Here is a 20,977-nt window from a genome sequence, read left to right as displayed (position 1 = left end):
GAGCGAGAGGCGTGCCTAACTCTCAATGCCTAGCGATGGCTGTCGATCTCCATGGGCATTTTTGCTTTTGGCACGGGGCCGATCCTCTTCTTGTGAGGCATGCAAGCAGTCTCGCATCGATACCTCTCGATAGGGAGGGGCATCGAAGCCTGTCCAATTCCACACCTATCGATACACATCGATATCCCTCGGAAGCGATAAGATCGCTACCGATGGATATCGATGGCTAGCGATAGGCAGCGGGAGCTGCCGATCTCGAGAGGCATGCAGAGCTTGTGGGGTGTGGGCCGTGTTGCTCTTGGGAGGCCCTGAGGCCTCTCGACATTGACCGTTTTGGGGATCGAGGGCCCTTCTGGAGCATTGATTTCCATAGGCATGGTGCGGGAACGACACACAGAGAGAGCGAGCCCTCTCGCTCTGCCTCAGAAGCTGTCGATCTCCACAGCTCCGTAGCCAGCGGGAGGCATCGAGAGCGAGAGGCGTGCCTAACTCTCGATGCCTAGCGATGGCTGTCGATCTCCACGGGCATTTTCGCTTTTGGCACGGGGCCGATCCTCTTCTTGTGAGGCATGCAAGCAGTCTCGCCATCAATACCTCTCGATAGCGAGGGGCATCGAAGCCTGTCCAATTCCACACCTATCGATACACATCGATATCCCTCGGAAGCGATAAGATCGCTACCGATGGATATCGATGGCTAGCGATAGGCAGCGGGAGCTGCCGATCTCGAGAGGCATGCAGAGCTTGTGGGGTGTGGGCCGTGTTGCTCTTGGGAGGCCCCGAGACCTCTCGACATTGACCGTTTTGGGGATCGAGGGCCCTTCTGGAGCATTGATTTCCATAGGCATGGTGCGGGAACGACACGCAGAGAGAGCGAGCCCTCTCGCTCTGCCTCAGAAGCTGTTGAGCTCCACAGCTCCGTAGCCAGCGGGAGGCATCGAGAGCGAGAGGCGTGCCTAACTCTCAATGCCTAGCGATGGCTGTCGATCTCCACGGGCATTTTTGCTTTTGGCACGGGGACGATCCTCTTCTTGTGAGGCATCCAAGCAGTCTCGCCATCAATACCTCTCGATAGGGAGGGGCATCGAAGTCTGTCCAATTCCACACCTATCGATACACATCGATATCCCTCGGAAGCGAGAAGATCGCTACCGATGGATATCGATGGCTAGTGATAGGCAGCGGGAGCTGCCGATCTCGAGAGGCATGCAGAGCTTGCGGGCTGTGGGCCGTGTTGCTCTTGGGAGGCCCCGAGGCCTCTCGACATTGACCATTTTGGGGATCGAGGGCCCTTCTGGAGCATTGATTTCCATAGGCATGGTGCGGGAACGACACGCAGAGAGAGCGAGCCCTCTCGCTCTGCCTCAGAAGCTGTCGATCTCCACAGCTCCGTAGCCAGCGGGAGGCATCGAGAGCGAGAGGCGTGCCTAACTCTCAATGCCTAGCGATGGCTGTCGATCTCCACGGGCATTTTCGCTTTTGGCACGGGGCCGATCCTCTTCTTGTGAGGCATGCAAGCAGTCTTGCCATCGATACCTCTCGATAGCGAGGGGCATCGAAGCCTGTCCAATTCCACACCTATCGATACACATCGATATCCCTCGGAAGCGATAAGATCGCTACCGATGGATATCGATGGCTAGCGATAGGCAGCGGGAGCTGCCGATCTCGAGAGGCATGCAGAGCTTGCGGGCTGTGGGCCGTGTTGCTCTTGGGAGGCCCCGAGGCCTCTCGACATTGACCATTTTGGGGATCGAGGGCCCTTCTGGAGCATTGATTTCCATAGGCATGGTGCGGGAACGACACGCAGAGAGAGCGAGCCCTCTCGCTCTGCCTCAGAAGCTGTTGAGCTCCACAGCTCCGTAGCCAGCGGGAGGCATCGAGAGCGAGAGGCGTGCCTAACTCTCAATGCCTAGCGATGGCTGTCGATCTCCACGGGCATTTTCGCTTTTGGCACGGGGCCGATCCTCTTCTTGTGAGGCATCCAAGCAGTCTCGCCATCAATACCTCTCGATAGCGAGGGCCATCGAAGCCTCTCCAAATCCACACCTATCGATACACATCGATATCCCTCGGAAGCGATAAGATCGCTACCGATGGGTATCGATGGCTAGCGATAGGCAGCGGGAGCTGCCGATCTCGAGAGGCATGCAGAGCTTGTGGGGTGTGGGCCGTGTTGCTCTTGGGAGGCCCCGAGACCTCTCGACATTGACCGTTTTGGGGATGGAGGGCCCTTCTGGAGCATTGATTTCCATAGGCATGGTGCGGGAACGACACGCAGAGAGAGCGAGCCCTCTCGCTCTGCCTCAGCAGCTGTTGAGCTCCACATCTCCGTAGCCAGCGGGAGGCATCGAGAGCGAGAGGCGTGCCTAACTCTCAATGCCTAGCGATGGCTGTCGATCTCCATGGGCATTTTTGCTTTTGGCACGGGGCCGATCCTCTTCTTGTGAGGCATGCAAGCAGTCTCGCCATCAATACCTCTCGACAGGGAGGGGCATCGAAGCCTGTCCAATTCCACACCTATCGATACACATCGATATCCCTCGGAAGCGATAAGATCGCTACCGATGGATATCGATGGCTAGCGATAGGCAGCGGGAGCTGCCGATCTCGAGAGGCATGCAGAGCTTGTGGGGTGTGGGCCGTGTTGCTCTTGGGAGGCCCTGAGGCCTCTCGACATTGACCGTTTTGGGGATCGAGGGCCCTTCTGGAGCATTGATTTCCATAGGCATGGTGCGGGAACGACACACAGAGAGAGCGAGCCCTCTCGCTCTGCCTCAGAAGCTGTCGATCTCCACAGCTCCGTAGCCAGCGGGAGGCATCGAGAGCGAGAGGCGTGCCTAACTCTCGATGCCTAGCGATGGCTGTCGATCTCCACGGGCATTTTCGCTTTTGGCACGGGGCCGATCCTCTTCTTGTGAGGCATCCAAGCAGTCTCGCATCGATACCTCTCGATAGGGAGGGGCATCGAAGCCTGTCCAATTCCACACCTATCGATACACATCGATATCCCTTGGAAGCGATAAGATCGCTACCGATGGATATCGATGGCTAGCGATAGGCAGCGGGAGCTGCCGATCTCGAGAGGCATGCAGAGCTTGCGGGCTGTGGGCCGTGTTGCTCTTGGGAGGCCCCGAGGCCTCTCGACATTGACCGTTCTGGGGATCGAGGGCCCTTCTGGAGCATTGATTTCCATAGGCATGGTGCGGGAATGACACGCAGAGAGAGCGAGCCCTCTCGCTCTGCCTCAGAAGCTGTCGATCTCCACAGCTCCGTAGCCAGCCGTAGGCATCAATAACGAGAGGCGTGCCTAACTCTCAATGCCTAGCGATGGCTGTCGATCTCCATGGGCATTATCGCTTTTGGCACGGGGCCAATCCTCTTCTTGTGAGGCATCCAAGCAGTCTCACCATCAATACCTCTCGATAGGGAGGGGCATCGAAGCCTGTCCAATTCCACACCTATCGATACACATCGATATCCCTCGGAAGCGATAAGATCGCTACCGATGGGTATCGATGGCTAGCGATAGGCAGCGGGAGCTGCCGATCTCGAGAGGCATGCAGAGCTTGCGGGCTGTGGGCCGTGTTGCTCTTGGGAGGCCCCGAGGCCTCTCGACATTGACCATTTTGGGGATCGAGGGCCCTTCTGGAGCATTGATTTCCATAGGCATGGTGCGGGAACGACACGCAGAGAGAGCGAGCCCTCTCGCTCTGCCTCAGAAGCTGTCTCCACAGCTCCGTAGCCAGCCGTAGGCATCAATAACGAGAGGCGTACCTAACTCTCGATGCCTAGCGATGGCTGTCGATCTCCACGGGCATTTTCGCTTTTGTCACGGGGCCAATCCTCTTCTTGTGAGGCATCCAAGCAGTCTCGCCATCAATACCTCTCGATAGCGAGGGCCATCGAAGCCTCTCCAAATCCACACCTATCGATACACATCGATATCCCTCGGAAGCGAGAAGATCGCTACCGATGGATATCGATGGCTAGCGATAGGCAGCGGGAGCTGCCGATCTCGAGAGGCATGCAGAGCTTGTGGGGTGTGGGCCGTGTTGCTCTTGGGAGGCCCCGAGACCTCTCGACATTGACCCTTTTGGGGATCGAGGGCCCTTCTGGAGCATTGATTTCCATAGGCATGGTGCGGGAACGACACGCAGAGAGAGCGAGCCCTCTCGCTCTGCCTCAGAAGCTGTCGATCTCCACAGCTCCGTAGCCAGCGGGAGGCATTGAGAGCGAGAGGCGTGCCTAACTCTCAATGCCTAGCGATGGCTGTCGATCTCCATGGGCATTTTTGCTTTTGGCACGGGGCCGATCCTCTTCTTGTGAGGCATGCAAGCAGTCTCGCATCGATACCTCTCGATAGGGAGGGGCATCGAAGCCTGTCCAATTCCACACCTATCGATACACATCGATATCCCTCGGAAGCGATAAGATCGCTACCGATGGATATCGATGGCTAGCGATAGGCAGCGGGAGCTGCCGATCTCGAGAGGCATGCAGAGCTTGTGGGGTGTGGGCCGTGTTGCTCTTGGGAGGCCCTGAGGCCTCTCGACATTGACCGTTTTGGGGATCGAGGGCCCTTCTGGAGCATTGATTTCCATAGGCATGGTGCGGGAACGACACACAGAGAGAGCGAGCCCTCTCGCTCTGCCTCAGAAGCTGTCGATCTCCACAGCTCCGTAGCCAGCGGGAGGCATCGAGAGCGAGAGGCGTGCCTAACTCTCGATGCCTAGCGATGGCTGTCGATCTCCACGGGCATTTTCGCTTTTGGCACGGGGCCGATCCTCTTCTTGTGAGGCATCCAAGCAGTCTCGCCATCAATACCTCTCGATAGCGAGGGGCATCGAAGCCTGTCCAATTCCACACCTATCGATACACATCGATATCCCTCGGAAGCGATAAGATCGCTACCGATGGATATCGATGGCTAGCGATAGGCAGCGGGAGCTGCCGATCTCGAGAGGCATGCAGAGCTTGTGGGGTGTGGGCCGTGTTGCTCTTGGGAGGCCCCGAGACCTCTCGACATTGACCGTTTTGGGGATCGAGGGCCCTTCTGGAGCATTGATTTCCATAGGCATGGTGCGGGAACGACACGCAGAGAGAGCGAGCCCTCTCGCTCTGCCTCAGAAGCTGTTGAGCTCCACAGCTCCGTAGTCAGCGGGAGGCATTGAGAGCGAGAGGCGTGCCTAACTCTCAATGCCTAGCGATGGCTGTCGATCTCCACGGGCATTTTTGCTTTTGGCACGGGGACGATCCTCTTCTTGTGAGGCATCCAAGCAGTCTCGCCATCAATACCTCTCGATAGGGAGGGGCATCGAAGTCTGTCCAATTCCACACCTATCGATACACATCGATATCCCTCGGAAGCGAGAAGATCGCTACCGATGGATATCGATGGCTAGTGATAGGCAGCGGGAGCTGCCGATCTCGAGAGGCATGCAGAGCTTGCGGGCTGTGGGCCGTGTTGCTCTTGGGAGGCCCCGAGGCCTCTCGACATTGACCATTTTGGGGATCGAGGGCCCTTCTGGAGCATTGATTTCCATAGGCATGGTGCGGGAACGACACGCAGAGAGAGCGAGCCCTCTCGCTCTGCCTCAGCAGCTGTTGAGCTCCACATCTCCGTAGCCAGCGGGAGGCATCGAGAGCGAGAGGCGTGCCTAACTCTCAATGCCTAGCGATGGCTGTCGATCTCCATGGGCATTTTTGCTTTTGGCACGGGGCCGATCCTCTTCTTGTGAGGCATGCAAGCAGTCTCGCATCGATACCTCTCGACAGGGAGGGGCATCGAAGCCTGTCCAATTCCACACCTATCGATACACATCGATATCCCTCGGAAGCGATAAGATCGCTACCGATGGATATCGATGGCTAGCGATAGGCAGCGGGAGCTGCCGATCTCGAGAGGCATGCAGAGCTTGTGGGGTGTGGGCCGTGTTGCTCTTGGGAGGCCCTGAGGCCTCTCGACATTGACCGTTTTGGGGATCGAGGGCCCTTCTGGAGCATTGATTTCCATAGGCATGGTGCGGGAACGACACACAGAGAGAGCGAGCCCTCTCGCTCTGCCTCAGAAGCTGTCGATCTCCACAGCTCCGTAGCCAGCGGGAGGCATCGAGAGCGAGAGGCGTGCCTAACTCTCAATGCCTAGCGATGGCTGTCGATCTCCACGGGCATTTTCGCTTTTGGCACGGGGCCGATCCTCTTCTTGTGAGGCATCCAAGCAGTCTTGCCATCGATACCTCTCGATAGCGAGGGGCATCGAAGCCTGTCCAATTCCACACCTATCGATACACATCGATATCCCTCGGAAGCGATAAGATCGCTACCGATGGATATCGATGGCTAGCGATAGGCAGCGGGAGCTGCCGATCTCGAGAGGCATGCAGAGCTTGTGGGGTGTGGGCTGCGTTGCTCTTGGGAGGCCCCGAGGCCTCTCGACATTGACCGTTTTGGGGACTGAGGGCCCTTCTGGAGCATTGATTTCCATAGGCATGGCGCGGGAACGACACGCAGAGAGAGAGCGAGCCCTCTCGCTCTGCCTCAGAAGCTGTTGAGCTCCACAGCTCCGTAGCCAGCGGGAGGCATCGAGAGCGAGAGGCGTGCCTAACTCTCAATGCCTAGCGATGGCTGTCGATCTCCACGGGCATTTTCGCTTTTGTCACGGGGCCAATCCTCTTCTTGTGAGGCATCCAAGCAGTCTCGCCATTAATACCTCTCGATAGGGAGGGGCATCGAAGCCTGTCCAATTCCACACCTATCGATACACATCGATATCCCTTGGAAGCGAGAAGATCGCTACCGATGGATATCGATGGCTAGCGATAGGCAGCGGGAGCTGCCGATCTCGAGAGGCATGCAGAGCTTGTGGGGTGTGGGCCGTGTTGCTCTTGGGAGGCCCCGAGACCTCTCGACATTGACCGTTTTGGGGATCGAGGGCCCTTCTGGAGCATTGATTTCCATAGGCATGGTGCGGGAACGACACGCAGAGAGAGCGAGCCCTCTCGCTCTGCCTCAGAAGCTGTCTCCACAGCTCCGTAGCCAGCCGTAGGCATCAATAACGAGAGGCGTACCTAACTCTCAATGCCTAGCGATGGCTGTCGATCTCCATGGGCATTTTCGCTTTTGGCAAGGGGCCAATCCTCTTCTTGTGGGGCATGCAAGCACTCTCGCCATCAATACCTCTCGATAGCGAGGGCCATCAAAGCCTCTCCAACTCCACACCTATCGGTACACATCGATATCCCTCGGAAGCGATAAGATCGCTACCGATGGGTATCGATGGCTAGCGATAGGCAGCGGGAGCTGCCGATCTCGAGAGGCATGCAGAGCTTGCGGGCTGTGGGCCGTGTTGCTCTTGGGAGGCCCCGAGGCCTCTCGTCATTGACCGTTTTGGGGATCGAGGGCCCTTCTGGAGCATTGATTTCCATAGGCATGGTGCGGGAACGACACACAGAGAGAGCGAGCCCTCTCGCTCTGCCTCAGAAGCTGTTGAGCTCCACAGCTCCGTAGCCAGCGGGAGGCATCGAGAGCGAGAGGCGTGCCTAACTCTCAATGCCTAGCGATGGCTGTCGATCTCCACGGGCATTTTCGCTTTTGGCACGGGGCCAATCCTCTTCTTGTGAGGCATCCAAGCAGTCTCGCCATCAATACCTCTCGATAGGGAGGGGCATCGAAGCCTGTCCAATTCCACACCTATCGATACACATCGATATCCCTCGGAAGCGATAAGATCGCTACCGATGGATATCGATGGCTAGCGATAGGCAGCGGGAGCTGCCGATCTCGAGAGGCATGCAGAGCTTGTGGGGTGTGGGCCGTGTTGCTCTTGGGAGGCCCTGAGGCCTCTCGACATTGACCGTTTTGGGGATCGAGGGCCCTTCTGGAGCATTGATTTCCATAGGCATGGTGCGGGAACGACACACAGAGAGAGCGAGCCCTCTCGCTCTGCCTCAGAAGCTGTCGATCTCCACAGCTCCGTAGCCAGCGGGAGGCATCGAGAGCGAGAGGTGTGCCTAACTCTCAATGCCTAGCGATGGCTGTCGATCTCCACGGGCATTTTAGCTTTTGGCACGGGGCCAATCCTCTTCTTGTGAGGCATCCAAGCAGTCTCGCCATCAATACCTCTCGATAGGGAGGGGCATCGAAGCCTGTCCAATTCCACACCTATCGATACACATCGATATCCCTCGGAAGCGAGAAGATCGCTACCGATGGATATCGATGGCTAGCGATAGGCAGCGGGAGCTGCTGGTCTCGAGAGGCATGCAGAGCTTGCGGGCTGTGGGCCGTGTTGCTCCTGGAGGCCCCGAGGCCTCTCGACATTGACCGTTTTGGGGATCGAGGGCCCTTCTGGAGCATTGATTTCCATAGGCATGGTGCGGGAATGACATGCAGAGAGAGCGAGCCCTCTCGCTCTGCCTCAGAAGCTGTTGAGCTCCACATCTCCGTAGCCAGCGGGAGGCATCGAGAGCGAGAGGCGTGCCTAACTCTCAATGCCTAGCGATGGCTGTCGATCTCCACGGGCATTTTCGCTTTTGGCACGGGGCCGATCCTCTTCTTGTGAGGCATCCAAGCAGTCTCGCCATCAATACCTCTCGACAGGGAGGGGCATCGAAGCCTGTCCAATTCCACACCTATCGATACACATCGATATCCCTCGGAAGCGATAAGATCGCTACCGATGGATATCAATGGCTAGCGATAGGCAGCGGGAGCTGCCGATCTCGAGAGGCATGCAGAGCTTGCGGGCTGTGGGCCGTGTTGCTCTTGGGAGGCCCCGAGGCCTCTCGTCATTGACCGTTTTGGGCATCGAGGGCCCTTCTGGAGCATTGATTTCCATAGGCATGGTGCGGGAACGACACACAGAGAGAGCGAGCCCTCTCGCTCTGCCTCAGAAGCTGTCGATCTCCACATCTCCGTAGCCAGCGGGAGGCATCGAGAGCGAGAGGCGTGCCTAACTCTCGATGCCTAGCGATGGCTGTCGATCTCCACGGGCATTTTCGCTTTTGGCACGGGGCCGATCCTCTTCTTGTGAGGCATCCAAGCAGTCTCGCATCGATACCTCTCGATAGGGAGGGGCATCGAAGCCTGTCCAATTCCACACCTATCGATACACATCGATATCCCTCGGAAGCGATAAGATCGCTACCGATGGATATCGATGGCTAGCGATAGGCAGCGGGAGCTGCCGATCTCGAGAGGCATGCAGAGCTTGCGGGCTGTGGGCCGTGTTGCTCTTGGGAGGCCCCGAGGCCTCTCGTCATTGACCGTTTTGGGGATCGAGGGCCCTTCTGGAGCATTGATTTCCATAGGCATGGTGCGGGAACGACACACAGAGAGAGCGAGCCCTCTCGCTCTGCCTCAGAAGCTGTCGATCTCCACAGCTCCGTAGCCAGCGGGAGGCATCGAGAGCGAGAGGCGTGCCTAACTCTCAATGCCTAGCGATGGCTGTCGATCTCCACGGGCATTTTAGCTTTTGGCACGGGGCCGATCCTCTTCTTGTGAGGCATCCAAGCAGTCTTGCCATCAATACCTCTCGATAGCGAGGGGCATCGAAGCCTGTCCAATTCCACACCTATCGATACACATCGATATCCCTCGGAAGCGATAAGATCGCTACCGATGGGTATCGATGGCTAGCGATAGGCAGCGGGAGCTGCCGATCTCGAGAGGCATGCAGAGCTTGCGGGCTGTGGGCCGTGTTGCTCTTGGGAGGCCCCGAGGCCTCTCGACATTGACCATTTTGGGGATCGAGGGCCCTTCTGGAGCATTGATTTCCATAGGCATGGTGCGGGAACGACACGCAGAGAGAGCGAGCCCTCTCGCTCTGCCTCAGAAGCTGTCTCCACAGCTCCGTAGCCAGCCGTAGGCATCAATAACGAGAGGCGTACCTAACTCTCGATGCCTAGCGATGGCTGTCGATCTCCACGGGCATTTTCGCTTTTGTCACGGGGCCAATCCTCTTCTTGTGAGGCATCCAAGCAGTCTCGCCATCAATACCTCTCGATAGCGAGGGCCATCGAAGCCTCTCCAAATCCACACCTATCGATACACATCGATATCCCTCGGAAGCGAGAAGATCGCTACCGATGGATATCGATGGCTAGCGATAGGCAGCGGGAGCTGCCGATCTCGAGAGGCATGCAGAGCTTGTGGGGTGTGGGCCGTGTTGCTCTTGGGAGGCCCCGAGGCCTCTCGACATTGACCGTTTTGGGGATCGAGGGCCCTTCTGGAGCATTGATTTCCATAGGCATGGTGCGGGAACGACACGCAGAGAGAGCGAGCCCTCTCGCTCTGCCTCAGAAGCTGTCGATCTCCACAGCTCCGTAGCCAGCGGGAGGCATTGAGAGCGAGAGGCGTGCCTAACTCTCAATGCCTAGCGATGGCTGTCGATCTCCACGGGCATTTTTGCTTTTGGCACGGGGCCGATCCTCTTCTTGTGAGGCATCCAAGCAGTCTCGCCATCAATACCTCTCGATAGGGAGGGGCATCGAAGCCTGTCCAATTCCACACCTATCGATACACATCGATATCCCTCGGAAGCGAGAAGATCGCTACCGATGGATATCGATGGCTAGTGATAGGCAGCGGGAGCTGCCGATCTCGAGAGGCATGCAGAGCTTGCGGGCTGTGGGCCGTGTTGCTCTTGGGAGGCCCCGAGGCCTCTCGACATTGACCATTTTGGGGATCGAGGGCCCTTCTGGAGCATTGATTTCCATAGGCATGGTGCGGGAACGACACGCAGAGAGAGCGAGCCCTCTCGCTCTGCCTCAGCAGCTGTTGAGCTCCACATCTCCGCAGCCAGCGGGAGGCATCGAGAGCGAGAGGCGTGCCTAACTCTCAATGCCTAGCGATGGCTGTCGATCTCCATGGGCATTTTTGCTTTTGGCACGGGGCCGATCCTCTTCTTGTGAGGCATGCAAGCAGTCTCGCATCGATACCTCTCGATAGGGAGGGGCATCGAAGCCTGTCCAATTCCACACCTATCGATACACATCGATATCCCTCGGAAGCGATAAGATCGCTACCGATGGATATCGATGGCTAGCGATAGGCAGCGGGAGCTGCCGATCTCGAGAGGCATGCAGAGCTTGTGGGGTGTGGGCCGTGTTGCTCTTGGGAGGCCCTGAGGCCTCTCGACATTGACCGTTTTGGGGATCGAGGGCCCTTCTGGAGCATTGATTTCCATAGGCATGGTGCGGGAACGACACACAGAGAGAGCGAGCCCTCTCGCTCTGCCTCAGAAGCTGTCGATCTCCACAGCTCCGTAGCCAGCGGGAGGCATCGAGAGCGAGAGGCGTGCCTAACTCTCGATGCCTAGCGATGGCTGTCGATCTCCACGGGCATTTTCGCTTTTGGCACGGGGACGATCCTCTTCTTGTGAGGCATCCAAGCAGTCTCGCCATCAATACCTCTCGATAGGGAGGGGCATCGAAGTCTGTCCAATTCCACACCTATCGATACACATCGATATCCCTCGGAAGCGAGAAGATCGCTACCGATGGATATCGATGGCTAGTGATAGGCAGCGGGAGCTGCCGATCTCGAGAGGCATGCAGAGCTTGCGGGCTGTGGGCCGTGTTGCTCTTGGGAGGCCCCGAGGCCTCTCGACATTGACCATTTTGGGGATCGAGGGCCCTTCTGGAGCATTGATTTCCATAGGCATGGTGCGGGAACGACACGCAGAGAGAGCGAGCCCTCTCGCTCTGCCTCAGCAGCTGTTGAGCTCCACATCTCCGTAGCCAGCGGGAGGCATCGAGAGCGAGAGGCGTGCCTAACTCTCAATGCCTAGCGATGGCTGTCGATCTCCATGGGCATTTTTGCTTTTGGCACGGGGCCGATCCTCTTCTTGTGAGGCATGCAAGCAGTCTCGCATCGATACCTCTCGACAGGGAGGGGCATCGAAGCCTGTCCAATTCCACACCTATCGATACACATCGATATCCCTCGGAAGCGATAAGATCGCTACCGATGGATATCGATGGCTAGCGATAGGCAGCGGGAGCTGCCGATCTCGAGAGGCATGCAGAGCTTGTGGGGTGTGGGCCGTGTTGCTCTTGGGAGGCCCTGAGGCCTCTCGACATTGACCGTTTTGGGGATCGAGGGCCCTTCTGGAGCATTGATTTCCATAGGCATGGTGCGGGAACGACACACAGAGAGAGCGAGCCCTCTCGCTCTGCCTCAGAAGCTGTCGATCTCCACAGCTCCGTAGCCAGCGGGAGGCATCGAGAGCGAGAGGCGTGCCTAACTCTCAATGCCTAGCGATGGCTGTCGATCTCCACGGGCATTTTCGCTTTTGGCACGGGGCCGATCCTCTTCTTGTGAGGCATCCAAGCAGTCTTGCCATCGATACCTCTCGATAGCGAGGGGCATCGAAGCCTGTCCAATTCCACACCTATCGATACACATCGATATCCCTCGGAAGCGATAAGATCGCTACCGATGGATATCGATGGCTAGCGATAGGCAGCGGGAGCTGCCGATCTCGAGAGGCATGCAGAGCTTGTGGGGTGTGGGCTGCGTTGCTCTTGGGAGGCCCCGAGGCCTCTCGACATTGACCGTTTTGGGGACTGAGGGCCCTTCTGGAGCATTGATTTCCATAGGCATGGCGCGGGAACGACACGCAGAGAGAGAGCGAGCCCTCTCGCTCTGCCTCAGAAGCTGTTGAGCTCCACAGCTCCGTAGCCAGCGGGAGGCATTGAGAGCGAGAGGCGTGCCTAACTCTCAATGCCTAGCGATGGCTGTCGATCTCCACGGGCATTTTCGCTTTTGTCACGGGGCCAATCCTCTTCTTGTGAGGCATCCAAGCAGTCTCGCCATTAATACCTCTCGATAGGGAGGGGCATCGAAGCCTGTCCAATTCCACACCTATCGATACACATCGATATCCCTTGGAAGCGAGAAGATCGCTACCGATGGATATCGATGGCTAGCGATAGGCAGCGGGAGCTGCCGATCTCGAGAGGCATGCAGAGCTTGTGGGGTGTGGGCCGTGTTGCTCTTGGGAGGCCCCGAGACCTCTCGACATTGACCGTTTTGGGGATCGAGGGCCCTTCTGGAGCATTGATTTCCATAGGCATGGTGCGGGAACGACACGCAGAGAGAGCGAGCCCTCTCGCTCTGCCTCAGAAGCTGTCTCCACAGCTCCGTAGCCAGCCGTAGGCATCAATAACGAGAGGCGTACCTAACTCTCAATGCCTAGCGATGGCTGTCGATCTCCATGGGCATTTTCGCTTTTGGCAAGGGGCCAATCCTCTTCTTGTGGGGCATGCAAGCACTCTCGCCATCAATACCTCTCGATAGCGAGGGCCATCAAAGCCTCTCCAACTCCACACCTATCGGTACACATCGATATCCCTCGGAAGCGATAAGATCGCTACCGATGGGTATCGATGGCTAGCGATAGGCAGCGGGAGCTGCCGATCTCGAGAGGCATGCAGAGCTTGCGGGCTGTGGGCCGTGTTGCTCTTGGGAGGCCCCGAGGCCTCTCGTCATTGACCGTTTTGGGGATCGAGGGCCCTTCTGGAGCATTGATTTCCATAGGCATGGTGCGGGAACGACACACAGAGAGAGCGAGCCCTCTCGCTCTGCCTCAGAAGCTGTTGAGCTCCACAGCTCCGTAGCCAGCGGGAGGCATCGAGAGCGAGAGGCGTGCCTAACTCTCAATGCCTAGCGATGGCTGTCGATCTCCACGGGCATTTTCGCTTTTGGCACGGGGCCAATCCTCTTCTTGTGAGGCATCCAAGCAGTCTCGCCATCAATACCTCTCGATAGGGAGGGGCATCGAAGCCTGTCCAATTCCACACCTATCGATACACATCGATATCCCTCGGAAGCGATAAGATCGCTACCGATGGATATCGATGGCTAGCGATAGGCAGCGGGAGCTGCCGATCTCGAGAGGCATGCAGAGCTTGTGGGGTGTGGGCCGTGTTGCTCTTGGGAGGCCCTGAGGCCTCTCGACATTGACCGTTTTGGGGATCGAGGGCCCTTCTGGAGCATTGATTTCCATAGGCATGGTGCGGGAACGACACACAGAGAGAGCGAGCCCTCTCGCTCTGCCTCAGAAGCTGTCGATCTCCACAGCTCCGTAGCCAGCGGGAGGCATCGAGAGCGAGAGGCGTGCCTAACTCTCAATGCCTAGCGATGGCTGTCGATCTCCACGGGCATTTTAGCTTTTGGCACGGGGCCAATCCTCTTCTTGTGAGGCATCCAAGCAGTCTCGCCATCAATACCTCTCGATAGGGAGGGGCATCGAAGCCTGTCCAATTCCACACCTATCGATACACATCGATATCCCTCGGAAGCGAGAAGATCGCTACCGATGGATATCGATGGCTAGCGATAGGCAGCGGGAGCTGCTGGTCTCGAGAGGCATGCAGAGCTTGCGGGCTGTGGGCCGTGTTGCTCCTGGAGGCCCCGAGGCCTCTCGACATTGACCGTTTTGGGGATCGAGGGCCCTTCTGGAGCATTGATTTCCATAGGCATGGTGCGGGAATGACATGCAGAGAGAGCGAGCCCTCTCGCTCTGCCTCAGAAGCTGTTGAGCTCCACATCTCCGTAGCCAGCGGGAGGCATCGAGAGCGAGAGGCGTGCCTAACTCTCAATGCCTAGCGATGGCTGTCGATCTCCACGGGCATTTTCGCTTTTGGCACGGGGCCGATCCTCTTCTTGTGAGGCATCCAAGCAGTCTCGCCATCAATACCTCTCGACAGGGAGGGGCATCGAAGCCTGTCCAATTCCACACCTATCGATACACATCGATATCCCTCGGAAGCGATAAGATCGCTACCGATGGATATCAATGGCTAGCGATAGGCAGCGGGAGCTGCCGATCTCGAGAGGCATGCAGAGCTTGCGGGCTGTGGGCCGTGTTGCTCTTGGGAGGCCCCGAGGCCTCTCGTCATTGACCGTTTTGGGCATCGAGGGCCCTTCTGGAGCATTGATTTCCATAGGCATGGTGCGGGAACGACACACAGAGAGAGCGAGCCCTCTCGCTCTGCCTCAGAAGCTGTCGATCTCCACATCTCCGTAGCCAGCGGGAGGCATCGAGAGCGAGAGGCGTGCCTAACTCTCGATGCCTAGCGATGGCTGTCGATCTCCACGGGCATTTTCGCTTTTGGCACGGGGCCGATCCTCTTCTTGTGAGGCATCCAAGCAGTCTCGCATCGATACCTCTCGATAGGGAGGGGCATCGAAGCCTGTCCAATTCCACACCTATCGATACACATCGATATCCCTCGGAAGCGATAAGATCGCTACCAATGGATATCGATGGCTAGCGATAGGCAGCGGGAGCTGCCGATCTCGAGAGGCATGCAGAGCTTGTGGGGTGTGGGCCGTGTTGCTCTTGGGAGGCCCTGAGGCCTCTCGACATTGACCGTTTTGGGGATCGAGGGCCCTTCTGGAGCATTGATTTCCATAGGCATGGTGCGGGAACGACACACAGAGAGAGCGAGCCCTCTCGCTCTGCCTCAGAAGCTGTCGATCTCCACAGCTCCGTAGCCAGCGGGAGGCATCGAGAGCGAGAGGCGTGCCTAACTCTCGATGCCTAGCGATGGCTGTCGATCTCCACGGGCATTTTCGCTTTTGGCACGGGGCCGATCCTCTTCTTGTGAGGCATCCAAGCAGTCTCGCCATCAATACCTCTCGATAGCGAGGGGCATCGAAGCCTGTCCAATTCCACACCTATCGATACACATCGATATCCCTCGGAAGCGATAAGATCGCTACCGATGGATATCGATGGCTAGCGATAGGCAGCGGGAGCTGCCGATCTCGAGAGGCATGCAGAGCTTGTGGGGTGTGGGCCGTGTTGCTCTTGGGAGGCCCCGAGACCTCTCGACATTGACCGTTTTGGGGATCGAGGGCCCTTCTGGAGCATTGATTTCCATAGGCATGGTGCGGGAACGACACACAGAGAGAGCGAGCCCTCTCGCTCTGCCTCAGAAGCTGTCGATCTCCACAGCTCCGTAGCCAGCGGGAGGCATTGAGAGCGAGAGGCGTGCCTAACTCTCAATGCCTAGCGATGGCTGTCGATCTCCACGGGCATTTTTGCTTTTGGCACGGGGACGATCCTCTTCTTGTGAGGCATCCAAGCAGTCTCGCCATCAATACCTCTCGATAGGGAGGGGCATCGAAGTCTGTCCAATTCCACACCTATCGATACACATCGATATCCCTCGGAAGCGAGAAGATCGCTACCGATGGATATCGATGGCTAGTGATAGGCAGCGGGAGCTGCCGATCTCGAGAGGCATGCAGAGCTTGCGGGCTGTGGGCCGTGTTGCTCTTGGGAGGCCCCGAGGCCTCTCGACATTGACCATTTTGGGGATCGAGGGCCCTTCTGGAGCATTGATTTCCATAGGCATGGTGCGGGAACGACACGCAGAGAGAGCGAGCCCTCTCGCTCTGCCTCAGCAGCTGTTGAGCTCCACATCTCCGTAGCCAGCGGGAGGCATCGAGAGCGAGAGGCGTGCCTAACTCTCAATGCCTAGCGATGGCTGTCGATCTCCATGGGCATTTTTGCTTTTGGCACGGGGCCGATCCTCTTCTTGTGAGGCATGCAAGCAGTCTCGCATCGATACCTCTCGACAGGGAGGGGCATCGAAGCCTGTCCAATTCCACACCTATCGATACACATCGATATCCCTCGGAAGCGATAAGATCGCTACCGATGGATATCGATGGCTAGCGATAGGCAGCGGGAGCTGCCGATCTCGAGAGGCATGCAGAGCTTGTGGGGTGTGGGCCGTGTTGCTCTTGGGAGGCCCTGAGGCCTCTCGACATTGACCGTTTTGGGGATCGAGGGCCCTTCTGGAGCATTGATTTCCATAGGCATGGTGCGGGAACGACACACAGAGAGAGCGAGCCCTCTCGCTCTGCCTCAGAAGCTGTCGATCTCCACAGCTCCGTAGCCAGCGGGAGGCATCGAGAGCGAGAGGCGTGCCTAACTCTCAATGCCTAGCGATGGCTGTCGATCTCCACGGGCATTTTCGCTTTTGGCACGGGGCCGATCCTCTTCTTGTGAGGCATCCAAGCAGTCTTGCCATCGATACCTCTCGATAGCGAGGGGCATCGAAGCCTGTCCAATTCCACACCTATCGATACACATCGATATCCCTCGGAAGCGATAAGATCGCTACCGATGGATATCGATGGCTAGCGATAGGCAGCGGGAGCTGCCGATCTCGAGAGGCATGCAGAGCTTGTGGGGTGTGGGCTGCGTTGCTCCTGGGAGGCCCCGAGGCCTCTCGACATTGACCGTTTTGGGGACTGAGGGCCCTTCTGGAGCATTGATTTCCATAGGCATGGCGCGGGAACGACACGCAGAGAGAGAGCGAGCCCTCTCGCTCTGCCTCAGAAGCTGTTGAGCTCCACAGCTCCGTAGCCAGCGGGAGGCATTGAGAGCGAGAGGCGTGCCTAACTCTCAATGCCTAGCGATGGCTGTCGATCTCCACGGGCATTTTCGCTTTTGTCACGGGGCCAATCCTCTTCTTGTGAGGCATCCAAGCAGTCTCGCCATTAATACCTCTCGATAGGGAGGGGCATCGAAGCCTGTCCAATTCCACACCTATCGATACACATCGATATCCCTTGGAAGCGAGAAGATCGCTACCGATGGATATCGATGGCTAGCGATAGGCAGCGGGAGCTGCCGATCTCGAGAGGCATGCAGAGCTTGTGGGGTGTGGGCCGTGTTGCTCTTGGGAGGCCCCGAGACCTCTCGACATTGACCGTTTTGGGGATCGAGGGCCCTTCTGGAGCATTGATTTCCATAGGCATGGTGCGGGAACGACACGCAGAGAGAGCGAGCCCTCTCGCTCTGCCTCAGAAGCTGTCTCCACAGCTCCGTAGCCAGCCGTAGGCATCAATAACGAGAGGCGTACCTAACTCTCAATGCCTAGCGATGGCTGTCGATCTCCATGGGCATTTTCGCTTTTGGCAAGGGGCCAATCCTCTTCTTGTGGGGCATGCAAGCACTCTCGCCATCAATACCTCTCGATAGCGAGGGCCATCAAAGCCTCTCCAACTCCACACCTATCGGTACACATCGATATCCCTCGGAAGCGATAAGATCGCTACCGATGGGTATCGATGGCTAGCGATAGGCAGCGGGAGCTGCCGATCTCGAGAGGCATGCAGAGCTTGCGGGCTGTGGGCCGTGTTGCTCTTGGGAGGCCCCGAGGCCTCTCGTCATTGACCGTTTTGGGGATCGAGGGCCCTTCTGGAGCATTGATTTCCATAGGCATGGTGCGGGAACGACACACAGAGAGAGCGAGCCCTCTCGCTCTGCCTCAGAAGCTGTTGAGCTCCACAGCTCCGTAGCCAGCGGGAGGCATCGAGAGCGAGAGGCGTGCCTAACTCTCAATGCCTAGCGATGGCTGTCGATCTCCACGGGCATTTTCGCTTTTGGCACGGGGCCAATCCTCTTCTTGTGAGGCATCCAAGCAGTCTCGCCATCAATACCTCTCGATAGGGAGGGGCATCGAAGCCTGTCCAATTCCACACCTATCGATACACATCGATATCCCTCGGAAGCGATAAGATCGCTACCGATGGATATCGATGGCTAGCGATAGGCAGCGGGAGCTGCCGATCTCGAGAGGCATGCAGAGCTTGTGGGGTGTGGGCCGTGTTGCTCTTGGGAGGCCCTGAGGCCTCTCGACATTGACCGTTTTGGGGATCGAGGGCCCTTCTGGAGCATTGATTTCCATAGGCATGGTGCGGGAACGACACACAGAGAGAGCGAGCCCTCTCGCTCTGCCTCAGAAGCTGTCGATCTCCACAGCTCCGTAGCCAGCGGGAGGCATCGAGAGCGAGAGGCGTGCCTAACTCTCAATGCCTAGCGATGGCTGTCGATCTCCACGGGCATTTTAGCTTTTGGCACGGGGCCAATCCTCTTCTTGTGAGGCATCCAAGCAGTCTCGCCATCAATACCTCTCGATAGGGAGGGGCATCGAAGCCTGTCCAATTCCACACCTATCGATACACATCGATATCCCTCGGAAGCGAGAAGATCGCTACCGATGGATATCGATGGCTAGCGATAGGCAGCGGGAGCTGCTGGTCTCGAGAGGCATGCAGAGCTTGCGGGCTGTGGGCCGTGTTGCTCCTGGAGGCCCCGAGGCCTCTCGACATTGACCGTTTTGGGGATCGAGGGCCCTTCTGGAGCATTGATTTCCATAGGCATGGTGCGGGAATGACATGCAGAGAGAGCGAGCCCTCTCGCTCTGCCTCAGAAGCTGTTGAGCTCCACATCTCCGTAGCCAGCGGGAGGCATCGAGAGCGAGAGGCGTGCCTAACTCTCAATGCCTAGCGATGGCTGTCGATCTCCACGGGCATTTTCGCTTTTGGCACGGGGCCGATCCTCTTCTTGTGAGGCATCCAAGCAGTCTCGCCATCAATACCTCTCGACAGGGAGGGGCATCGAAGCCTGTCCAATTCCACACCTATCGATACACATCGATATCCCTCGGAAGCGATAAGATCGCTACCGATGGATATCAATGGCTAGCGATAGGCAGCGGGAGCTGCCGATCTCGAGAGGCATGCAGAGCTTGCGGGCTGTGGGCCGTGTTGCTCTTGGGAGGCCCCGAGGCCTCTCGTCATTGACCGTTTTGGGCATCGAGGGCCCTTCTGGAGCATTGATTTCCATAGGCATGGTGCGGGAACGACACACAGAGAGAGCGAGCCCTCTCGCTCTGCCTCAGAAGCTGTCGATCTCCACATCTCCGTAGCCAGCGGGAGGCATCGAGAGCGAGAGGCGTGCCTAACTCTCGATGCCTAGCGATGGCTGTCGATCTCCACGGGCATTTTCGCTTTTGGCACGGGGCCGATCCTCTTCTTGTGAGGCATCCAAGCAGTCTCGCATCGATACCTCTCGATAGGGAGGGGCATCGAAGCCTGTCCAATTCCACACCTATCGATACACATCGATATCCCTCGGAAGCGATAAGATCGCTACCGATGGATATCGATGGCTAGCGATAGGCAGCGGGAGCTGCCGATCTCGAGAGGCATGCAGAGCTTGCGGGCTGTGGGCCGTGTTGCTCTTGGGAGGCCCCGAGGCCTCTCGTCATTGACCGTTTTGGGGATCGAGGGCCCTTCTGGAGCATTGATTTCCATAGGCATGGTGCGGGAACGACACACAGAGAGAGCGAGCCCTCTCGCTCTGCCTCAGAAGCTGTCGATCTCCACAGCTCCGTAGCCAGCGGGAGGCATCGAGAGCGAGAGGCGTGCCTAACTCTCAATGCCTAGCGATGGCTGTCGATCTCCACGGGCATTTTAGCTTTTGGCACGGGGCCGATCCTCTTCTTGTGAGGCATCCAAGCAGTCTCGCCATCAATACCTCTCGATAGGGAGGGGCATCGAAGCCTGTCCAATTCCACACCTATCGATACACATCGATATCCCTCGGAAGCGATAAGATCGCTACCGATGGGTATCGATGGCTAGCGATAGGCAGCGGGAGCTGCCGATCTCGAGAGGCATGCAGAGCTTGCGGGCTGTGGGCCGTGTTGCTCTTGGGAGGCCCCGAGGCCTCTCGACATTGACCATTTTGGGGATCGAGGGCCCTTCTGGAGCATTGATTTCCATAGGCATGGTGCGGGAACGACACGCAGAGAGAGCGAGCCCTCTCGCTCTGCCTCAGAAGCTGTCTCCACAGCTCCGTAGCCAGCCGTAGGCATCAATAACGAGAGGCGTACCTAACTCTCGATGCCTAGCGATGGCTGTCGATCTCCACGGGCATTTTCGCTTTTGTCACGGGGCCAATCCTCTTCTTGTGAGGCATCCAAGCAGTCTCGCCATCAATACCTCTCGATAGCGAGGGCCATCGAAGCCTCTCCAAATCCACACCTATCGATACACATCGATATCCCTCGGAAGCGAGAAGATCGCTACCGATGGATATCGATGGCTAGCGATAGGCAGCGGGAGCTGCCGATCTCGAGAGGCATGCAGAGCTTGCGGGGTG

Source organism: Dromaius novaehollandiae, chromosome 1, assembly GCF_036370855.1.
Source record: "Dromaius novaehollandiae isolate bDroNov1 chromosome 1, bDroNov1.hap1, whole genome shotgun sequence".
NCBI lineage: Eukaryota > Metazoa > Chordata > Aves > Casuariiformes > Dromaiidae > Dromaius > Dromaius novaehollandiae.
The sequence above is the reverse complement of the archived record's forward strand: the minus strand, read 5'-3'. Positions refer to the sequence as shown.